This window comes from Vombatus ursinus, unplaced genomic scaffold (assembly GCF_900497805.2).
Source record: "Vombatus ursinus unplaced genomic scaffold, bare-nosed wombat genome assembly UNPS02014791.1, whole genome shotgun sequence".
Classification (NCBI taxonomy): Eukaryota; Metazoa; Chordata; class Mammalia; order Diprotodontia; family Vombatidae; genus Vombatus; species Vombatus ursinus.
This window is the reverse complement of record NW_020954569.1, coordinates 9203387-9215091: the sequence shown is the minus strand read 5'-3', so window position 1 is coordinate 9215091 and position 11705 is coordinate 9203387. Positions and strand designations below refer to the sequence as shown.

Genomic DNA, 11705 nt, shown 5'->3' with positions numbered 1-11705 from the left:
AGGAGGGAGTTAAATTGTGGGCATTGTATAATTGGAAAAACAGAGAGAGAGAGAGAGAGAGAATTTCCTCTACAGCCCTTCCCACAAAATGCATAATAATGTTAACAAAAACAATAATATTACTAACAATTGGACTTTTCTACAGAGGAAAAAGGAGAATACAATGAATTTTTTAATATTATGATATGGCAAGATAACCAGTGTAGTACAGTGTACTACATTGAGATAACTACTAAATATAATCGGCAACATTTATATGAACTTTGAAGGTTTGCAAAGACAAGTTCAAAACCTCTCTCCAATATTCATTAGTCATGTGACTTTTGGCAAATAGCATACTGTTTCTGATCCTTAGTTGCTCACCTGCAAAATGACTGTAGTATTTGTACTATTTAACTTTCAGACTGTTCTGAGCAAAAGAAACTTTGGAAAACTTATTATGCTATACTAATTAATGTGAAAAATTGAAATTCACATTTGTGAGTTAGAATATTCAAATAAATATCAATTAAAAGTTAAAGTGTTTAGTTGTTACCCATTATGATTAAAAATCTTCAAAGATCAAAAAAAATGTACATCTTTGTGATGAAAGTGTTTTAGATTTTTAAAGCTATGTCAGGCATTTCTAGCAATAAAAATCTTTTTTCTATAAGATTTACCTTCATCTTGTCTGTGTTGAACTCCTGCCTGCTAATTCAAGTCCTAAAACCTGATACGAGTGGAGTAAATTTTTTTAAAAATAAATGCATATGAATGAATATCATCCTGTCAATAGACTCATAAATTATTGGATACATTTACATTTTTGCTTTTTTGAATGTTTTTATTTTGCATTACAAAGATTTATAAATTAAACCCATTTCATAAGAAATCTATAACAATTTTTTTTAAAGTGAAAAGGATAATATAGTTACCATCTTTGAAAGTGCATGCAGTATTTCATATCTGTAGTAATACCTCATCTTCTATTTTTTAAATTAACATAAATATATTTTCTCCTCCAGAACATTACATGCGATTTTTACAACCTAATTTCTAGTAAACATATTTGCTAATGTCTACTGATTATAGTTAAGCAAAAAAAAAAAATCCCTAAATTTCTGTCTGTCTCTGTGTCTCTCTGTCTCTTTGTCTTTCTGTCTCTCTCTCTCTCTCTCTGTCTTTCTGTCTCTGTTTCTTTCTCTCCCTCTCTGTATCTGTCCTTCATTAGTCTGATTATACATGTGTGTATGTACATATGCGTATATGCATACTTACCTGCACAAACACATAAGCACACATGTGTATTTATCATTCTGTACCCAAAATCCATCACTTCTCCATAATGGCTAACTACCTAGCATGCTTCTTTAACAGTCCTCTGGGATTATGAATAGGCACTGCATTGATTACAGTTCTTACATTTTTCCAATTGGTTTTTACAGTGTTGTTGTTATTGTATAAATTGTCCTTCCAGTTCTATTCATTCTCCATTGCTTTAACATATTCTCAAAATTATTGATTTTTATAATATTTATGTTTCAGTATAAATTATTATTCTAGTTCTGCTTACTTTCCTCTGCATCATTTTATACAAATTTTTCTATGTCTTTTTAAAATCATGTATTTTTTTTTATAGTTCTATAGTATACCAGTACATCACATTCCAGTATTACAACTTATTTGGCCATTCTTCAATTGATTGATTTTGGAAGAGAAGTTTAGAGAATATCAACTTCAACTCTTTCATTATTTTTACAGATGAGAAAAGTAAGACTCAGAGATATTAACTCACTCATGGACACATACTTAATAAGTGTTAAGAGCAGGATCTGAACCTATATTTTCTTTCCCTCAATTTTGCATTCTAACCACTATGTTACAATGCTTCTCCCCATGTCCACACACAAAATCTTTCTCAAGTCAGTAAATAAAATCTAAACAGCTTTCTGATGCTCTCGTGGGATACTTTTTTAAAAAGAGTAAAATAAGGCAAATAGTATTCTCTTTCATCTATTGGGCAGGAATTATATTATCCTAATGTTAATGGATATATGTATCTATATATGTATCTATGTGTGTATATATATATGTATATACACACACGTAAACTATGTATGTGTGTATATGTGTGTATATATATTATGTGTGCATGTATGTATATATGTGTGTATGTGTGTATATATATGTACTGTGTATATATATTATATATATGTATATATGTATATATATGTATATATATATGTATATATTTACAAAGCCAAACTCCTAGCTTTCATTTGTTTCTAAAGTTGAAGGACACATGGAAATGTCTATGAATCTTAAAACATAAGATAGATGAAATCTTTGTTGTCATTCACAAGGAGAGCCAGTATGAGTTCCAAGTTATGTATTTAACAATTTGTCATATTTACATTCATTATCTAATAAGTTGTTGTTCAATCATTTCAGTCACGTCCAACTCTTCATGACAAAATTTGAGGTTTTCTTGGTAAAGGTACTGGATTGGTTTGCCATTTCCCTTCTCAAATTCGTTTTAGAGATGAGGACCTAAGACAAACAGGGTTAATTGACTTGCCCAGGGTCACATAGCAAATAAGTGTCCGAGGCCAAATGAGTCTTCCTGACTTCAGGCCTAGTGTTCTATCTACTGCACCACCAAGTGGCCCTAAAAGACAAGAACAGAATGAAAATTAATTATTTATTTGAAATAACCTCACAGTTTCATATATTCATGGCCAGCTTGCTCAAAGATTAATAGGTTGATTCTTTAATATGATTTATTTTAACTCTTACAGGAAATGACCTTTGTTCTTCATAATTTCCACAGTAATTTGTGCTTTTCTCAAACACTTAACTCCTGTACCATCCTTCATGGCACAAGCTATGCATAATTTATTGTTTTTTTTTCCTTCTTTATTATTAGGAGAAAAGCCTGCACCTAGAATATTTAATAAATGGGTGGTGCCTTCAACTGAATTGAATTCAATTAAAATTAGAATGTGGCTCCCTGGGGGTCCTGAGTTCTCTGCCATTGGAAGTCTTCAAGCAAAGGCTGAATAGTCCTATATTTGAAAATTATAGGCAGATTTCATTCTATGGGTAAGAGTTTGAATAGATAATGTCTGAGTTCCCTTTCTTCTCTGCAATTTTATTTTCTGATTTTACAAATTCAATTTCTTTCTGGTTGATTTTTTTTTGCTTTTAAGGCTTAACAAAAGGAAAAAAAAGAAGAAAATTGTAACAAACAAAAATTTTAGATAAGACTTTTGGAAGACAAAGACATGCAGTCCTTTCCCTACACATGTAACATTAGATATCATAGACAGTAGTTGTAGCAGGAAGTCACTGTGGTGTTCTCATAAAAACAATTTTGCAAAAAGCATAAAATACATAAAATGTAAGTCAGAGATTACTCTAGATTCACTGCAAAAATAGTTATTCTATTCAGTACTTAATAATATTAAGCAATTTATTCTTAAATCTTATGATACCTTTCCTCCAAATGAGCTCAGAGAGCTTCTCATAGATTCAATTTGATTACCACAAGTGGAGAGATGACTGCATAATGTAGAAATGCAGTGCTAAACTGGGAGCAGAGTATTATCTGGATCTTTATGCTGACTCTCCCATGTCTTAGCCTTATGACTGTGGACATATCACATTAATTTCCTGAATACTTTAAAATGTGGATAAAGATACTTCTTATGACTCTGTAATAGGAATATTGTGGTGATGAAATGAAAGTATGCATTTGTAAATAGTGCATTTGACAAGTGTCTATCATTCCAGACTAGAAATCTATGTTTTGTACATTCTTGTTAATTAGCCAACTATTACAGCAAGTAAATATTAGATAATAATGATATCAGGTGACATTCTGTGGTACTATGAGATGGTTGTGCAAACTTTCAAATGACTAAGGTTTTTGTTTTTATTTTTGTTTTATTTTTTTTTAGTTTCACAAAAGTAACATTGCTTCCACTGTTCCTCCCTCTCTATTTTTAATCAAAGCCACATAGGCTTTTATGTAAGTAGTAAAATGGATGGAATGAATCTCATTAAAACACAAAATATAAATCACAATATCTCTTTCATATCCATACTTGTTTAGACCTTCATAGTCAATTTTCATTATGCAGTAGTCATTATTGTGCTAAAGACTCCATCAATTTTATTCTGTACATTTTTGGTTAAGAAGCCATGTCTTTCAAGGCCAACAAACATGAACAGAGAATTTAGCATATCTGACATTTGATTAGGAGGAATATACTTCTTTATTCCTGGCTAAATTGATCAACGCAGATGGCAGCTGAGTCAGGTTGTGGAATTAGTTCACAGGAAATGATGCATAAGAAAAAAATGGGAATAGATGAGAATGAATAGAAATGAATTAGTGGCTATCATTTTAGACCATTTCCCCTATTTTCTCAGTGAAAAAGCCACAAAAACAAAATCAGCAAAAATTAACTGCAGAACATTTGTTGAAAATAAGAAGTTGATGAGAACTTTATTGCAAACTCACCCATATCTCAAATTAACTTGGACTTTGCTATATAAATGGCATCTTGGTATCTTTCTGATTATAACTTTTTAATGTTTGTCACAAAGTCAAGCCTCATCTCTTTCTTCCCAAAGGAACAACCCTCAATTTAATAAGAGATACATGTGAAATCTTCTAAGCAAATAATGATCTTTGGAATTTTAATGGAAAATAAACAATTATTTCCCTAAACTAGCTTGTAAATGGGAAATTCCTACTGAGTTTTCAAGCTTATAAAGCAATGACTGGTGTTTATGATCTAAACATCAAGCACACTTCTCTGAGCAGTCTGTGTAGAAAAAGCTTACTTCTCCCTAGTTTTACAAAAAGAATGAAGAGAGAATTCACTTGCAGATTTACATGAAATGAAAAAAGAATGGAACCTCTCTCCCCTTTGCTCCTATAATCTCCTTCTTTTTTTTGTTTTCTCTATTAATCCATTCTTTTGTCTTTCTAAAGTCCATGGGCTTCTGGAAAGGACATAGTTTTAAAGAAAGATAACCTTTTTTTTTAACCAAAAGTAAATGCTTTCTAAAAACATTTAACAGTGAAGGAAATAGCCCAAGTAAATAAATGAAATTTAAGTGAATCAATGTTAATATTATGTCATCTCTATATTATTTCTGAGAAAGAGCTTCTAAATATTTTTCTAATGCATTAATACTTCTTTTTAAAAAATACTCAGTATATTTAAAGTGTATGATATTTAAATATGTATACATCTGAAATAGAAATATATTCTTGACTATCTGAATTTATATATAACTTTTAAAATGTTTTTTGATTGGATGATGGAATTTTCCTCCCTCATTATAAGAACTGATAATCATAGGTTTTTTGACAACTGTTACTGGAATATATTATTAAAAATTTTTGCATGTTTAATGTCTTCTCTTCCATGTTGTAATGTGTCTGATGTGTTCTTCTGTCACATAACACACAGTGTCTTACACAAAGATGTTGAATAAAGATCCTTTGGTTGATTGTTAAACATACATATGTGTAAATTTCTTTTATTTTCTGTGATAAGGACTTATTATTTTGGTACACTTGAAGAGGTAAGCAGGAATTTCATCCTATTTATCCAGAATAAAATTACTGTGTTTGTATGATTGGGAGAAGAAGCTATGAAAACCTTACTTCTATCCATGATTCCAATAGGTATGTACTATTTTTGGAGATAAATTACAACATGCTCATTATATTTTATAGTAATATGGATGTAAAATATAACTGTGAATAATCAATTACATTATTCTTAAAATCACATCAAAAATTACTTGTTTCCCCATATATAAATATTTATTGTATTTTTCTAATTAATGAAGATTAAACTACTTACAATGAAGGATGTCAATAAATACCCTCTAATGCACATTTTTTTACTATTTGCATTTTAATGCGTTTTGAAATGTTAATGAATGAAGGGAATTTGCTAATTACCTTGATGAGTGTCTCAAACACTAGTGAACTTTGTTAGATGAATTAATATTAGTTGCTCCAATTAGGGTATCCTAATTGCTGAAAATAATTAATGTTTTATCTAATAACCTGAAAATAAATTTTAAGTATTTATTTCCTGCACTTCATTTTGACAAACATCACTAATGATAAATGATGGACTGAGCAAATTAGTATTGACCTTTAAAATTTTATAATCAAAAGGAGTTGAATGTGAATTTTGAAAGCTATCATTACATATTATTTATCAAGTAAAATTACAGACACATACACACATATTGCTAAGACACCAATAAGTTAATATAATTTGAAATCTAGTGAGCTTTAATTTAAAAAAAAAACATTTCACTTAAAAGGCTACTTGTAAGGTTTATCAGCTTGTTCTTATTTTTTTTAATCAGGAATACATTTAATTTTGTAATAAGCACATTAACAATTCTGGCAAATAAAAATTCCTATAAATTTTACTGAGCATATAGCACAGCTTACAATGACCTGGTTCTTCCAAAACATAAGTAAATGAATTTTAAAATTTTCTTGTATTAAGTCATCATGCAAAATATCTTTCCCAAAAGTGAAATAAGATAATTTTGTTTTTTAAATTACTAAAAATAAAGATTAAAATACAATATCTTAAAAAGGCTTTACTTACAACTCTGAGAGATAAGTACATTTTTGCAATATGATGATTATAAGGTCAGCTTTATGTTGGACTGCCCTGTATATGGGTTTAAAATTCACATAAATCCTCAGAAAACAATTACAGTTATCATTTCCTCATCACAACTTTCCCCATCGCCATTTTAGTATATTGTGCATTGGCATAAGAAATTAAATAGGGATATTTCAGAGTTTTACAGCAACCGCAGATGACACACAATGGCCAGCAGGTGACACAAAAAAAAATTTAGAACCTGAGAAATACATAAAATATATGTATAGTATTGAATAATATTAACATATTTTATCTTTTAGTACAATAAATATGACCAAATACTTAACCTTAAATTCACAATAAGGAACTGTAAGTACCCCATAAAAGAAAAATAAAAATAATCAGAATTCTTCTCTGATATGAAGACAGGGCTAAAACACTTTATGAGGATTTTCCAGAGCATAGGGTGCCATGCCCTTAAACCCTATAATGTGAAAGGGTAACTATACCTAATTTTTACTTCTAGAAATACTAGTTACTGAAGATGGAAGAGGAGAGGAAGCAATATAGTTCCCCCGACATTTCCCTGCAAACAATTTTAAAATAATGTCTCTAATAAAATTCTGAAGTGACTGCACCAATAAAAAGTTGGAATGAAGCATTTTTTCCAGCCCAAGACAACTTAAGCAGTTAGGAAGAAAGATCTGTGACACTGGAGTGGGGGCTGGCCCAGAGAATACACGGTCGTAATACCAACCATGGGTCTTGGAAGCGGCAACAGTTGTAGCAGCAACTTCAATAGCTCTAAGCTCAGAGAAAATAAGGGGATCTGGCAAATGATCAGAAAAAGATAACAGGGGACTTTCGTGCTAGCAATAGTCCCAGGAAAGTGAACTGTTTGGCAATTTCATTCCCCATACCCATTGCCAAATCACATTCCCAAGGCAGAAAGTATTATTTTTCATCACAAGGGAAAAAAAGATCCTGAGGAGCAGTAGTATTTGTGGCCACAAGGGATCAAAGGCCCTTCCTGGGTAAGGACCAGAGCACAGACCAGGAGAGCATTGACCACACTTATCCCTGATTCACACCACCCTGCAAGCATCAAAAAATTCCATCTCCCCAGAACTATCTCTGAAAACAACAACAATAATAAGCCTGAACCTTGGTACAATCCCTTTCCCCCCATTCCCCTGCTCCCAGAATAGAAGTCACTTTTAACATAAATTTCAAAGTCAAGAAATAGAGGGAAATTATCTCATGTAAAAAAGGCATGCAAAAAAGAGCTTTAACAGCAGAGAGGAAAATGGGAGTGAGGGAGCCAGCAACACTTGAACCTTACTTTCATATGAATTAGTTCAAAATGGAAGAATTGATATACAAACTCAGTTTGTTATAAACATTTTTCTTACCCAGCATGAAAATAGGAGGGGAAGGGGATAAGAGAATGAAGCAGATAGAACAGTAGATTAGAAACCAGAATCCAAAATTAAATTGTTTATAAGAAAAACACTTGAAACAGAAAGACATGCACAGTTAAAATAAAGAAAATACTATATATTAGTATTTACCAATACAGACTGAATGATATATGAAATACAAATTTTAAAATCCTCATTTAAAGAATCTATTTCATTGGTCCATTTGGCTTTGTATACTCAATTATATTAATGACAACCTTACTTAAAACTTTCATAATAGTTACTCTTTGTTCTTTAAGTCTTAAAATATTTTTAACCAAAGCCAATACAATGATAACCTTAATAACATTATAAACTAGACATCCTATGTTGGGCTTTATTACATCAATGATTCAGAGACTTTCTATTCTCAGGATTCCTGCTGTGGGGCTTTATTATAGGTGAAACAGTGCTATAATGAGCTTCTTCTGGGAGCCTATTAGATTGAATCCAGAAATACTGTTACAGAATGACCTCTAAGAGTTGTAAGTCTCCCTTAACAGTGATCCAAATCCCTTGTTGAGGAAATCAAGGAACAAAGAACGGGTCACTAGTTATTGGTCAGAATAAATGCCCCAAGTAAATGGCATCATTATAGCTAAATAGAGGAGAAAAAATCAGATGCTAAAGCATAGGCAAGGGGCCTGTAAAGTATTTAACTCATGAGTAAGAGGAGAAAGGCTGGACTCACTCTCAGTTGAGCTTTTTGAAAGTTTACACTTAGCACTGACCAATTCCCAAATATCCACAGAAGGCCCAAGAAGGAGGTCATTATAGACTGAGCCAAGGCCTCTACCTTCTTTCTTTCTTTAGCTTTTCTATGGCATAGACTTTTTTTTAATCATATCATAAAAATATCACATAAATGCTTCCCTACTACTGTGATTCTGGGCTTTGCCAATTAATTTGTAGATCATATGTTATGTAGCAAATTTTTGATTATTGCGGATTAACAAAATACATATTGGGATAAAAAGGATTTAAGATGTGGAAACCTTTCCTTCTATAAGGAAGAATTAAATATATTAATCCTATCATATCAAAGATAATTTTTGGGGGTTTTTTACTACTTCCTCCAATAGCCTTCATTAAGGAAAATGTGATTCCTTTCCTGGAGACTTATGTGACATTTCATTACCAAGAATTTTCTCAAGTTTCTGTCAAGTAGATGACTTTTCTGTACTCTCAATGTTAGAGGAGTCTCAAAAGCAGAAGGAATGCTACTTTTTGAATTCTAAATGAAGATTAGAGAAAAAATGTCATATTTGTATTAAGGTATAACTTCCTACTAACATCACTTTAAATAATATAAATTTAAATATTTAGAACATTAGAATGAAGTTGCTACGTGGAAATTCAGAAGACATGATATAAATGAAAACATTCCTGTTGATCAGTTCTACTATTATCTGATCTCCTCTTTGACTTTATAATTAGGCTACAATGAAGGTGATCCATAATGGACATTGTCTTTGTTGTCTTCTGATCATCTATTTTTCTTTTTAAGTAGTTCTCTCTCATTAGTTACTGAGTGATAGCACCATGAAACAAACTGCAATTTCATTTCTGGATATCATTCCAGATAACTGAAAGTATAAACCAAGTTGTATTTTTTAGATAAAATACCAATCCTGTTAACAGTTAACATAGTCATGAATACTTCTCATCCTTAGAAAGATATATGAAACATGAAAAAATAAGTACAAGCTAAAGTTTATGAGGGAAAATGTAATACTATGTACTTTCTCCATGCGGTGATGTAGAGTCAGATATGACTGAATGATTGAACAATTATGCATCCTAAAGGTCAACATTTTTAAGAGTGTTGAAAGCCTAAAAAGCATATTTTAACTGTTTGGAGGGATTTTTGTTGTTGTTGTTGTTGTTGTTTTTAAATTTCACCATACCATCTGCATGTTTTTTTTCGAAAAAGAAAGAAAAGCATTCTCTGCAGGTAGTTCAATGTGGAAACCCCTCACATGTCACTGACACTATTTTTTAAAGCTTTGTTTCCTGTACTCCACAGTTTTTTTGGTTTTGTTTTTAATGCAATGATGCTTTTACCCTAGAGGCTAAAATACTGCCTTGATGGAGTTCTTCTCTATAGTGTATTAGATTTACTATTTGTACTAATGGGCAAAACTCCTATAAGTGCTTTCTCCTTTTGATTTGCCACTGTCTATTGCAGAAATTCAGCAAACTTGGATTCATATTCTTCTTTTTGAGGACTGCACTTAAGGCTGACATAGGTGAGAAGTGGGCAATGGCATGCTGAGATTTACACTGCTCAGAAAGAATTTGTTCCCCACTGACCACTGAATAACAACAGTTGGGAAAATATTTTGTTAACCCAGCTTCTCTGTGAAATAGTCTTTTCTAAAGTGAGCAGACAGCTTGGGACCTAGAGTAAATTGTGCCGTGGTCAATATATTTTTGGCTTGTTTTCAAACTGAAAACAAACAATAATCTTTTTTTTTTCTAATAGGCCACAACTTTATTCACCATGCTCTTGGTAGAGCCATTTCAGAATGGTACATTTATTTCAAGAAAAGAGTATAAGTGAAAGGACCACTTTAAAATTACAGAGCTGAATGTCTTGTCATAATAGTTGTAAAAAATTGCCATATACATTAGGGAATGCCTGGGGTTTTGGCACAGAGAATGAAAAGCTAATGGTGACAAATTAGATGTCATATTAGGTAAAGGTTCAGAGCAAATAGTTTTACAAAAATATGGGTATATTTCATGAAAAATTAAGCAATTTTGGCCCCTGCCACCACCCAGCAACCACTGAACAACAATCCTCTCTGTTGCTTCAAAAAAGTTGTAGGGGCCCAAAGGTCATCTTGAAGGGTTGTTTCAAGTATGGAGCAAAAAACAGAAGGTGCTGAGAAAAAACAGCAGATGGCCTGAGGATACAGAGAGAAAAATGAGACCAAACTAAGAGATATCTGCAATGATATACTGTCAGTATTGGAAAAGTTCTTGATTCTTAATGCTTTACAAGCAGAAAGCAAAGTTTTATATTTGAAAATGGAAGGAGACTACTACCATTATTTGTCTGAGGTGGTGATGACAAGAAAGGAACAGTGGATCAATCACAAGCATATCAAGAAGCATTTGAAATCAGCAACCAGTGCAACCAATGCATCCTATAAGACTGGATCTGGCCTTGGACTTCTCTTATATGTTCTACTATGAGATCCTGAACTCTCCAGAGAAAGCCTGCTCCCTTGAAAAGACAGCTTTTGATGAAGCCACTACTGAACTTGATACATTGAGTGAAGAATCATACAAAAACAGCACATCAACAATTCAATTACTGAGAGACAACTTTACTTTGTGGACATGGGACACTGAAGGTAGGAAAAGGAGGGGAGAATTATTAGCCTTCCAACTTTAGTCTGCCTCATTCCAATATTTACACAGTAGACCATTTATCATTTATACTGTCCCACAAATAGGTTTTGTTTATTATTTATGACATGTTTGTGTTACTTCTATTTGAATTCCTATATTTCCCATGGTTTTTATGTTAAATAATAGGGGATAAGAGCTAGTTAAAATTTGGGAAGTTATCTGTTTTCATCTGAAGTGACCAATATGG

At 31.9% G+C, this 11705-nt stretch overlaps 1 pseudogene; it reads left to right on the top strand.

Annotated features, from left to right (window-relative positions):
- The window catches only part of LOC114048085, a 17945-nt pseudogene extending 6458 nt beyond the window's left edge, over nt 1-11487 (top strand).
- The last annotated feature ends 218 nt before the right edge of the window (nt 11488-11705 follow it).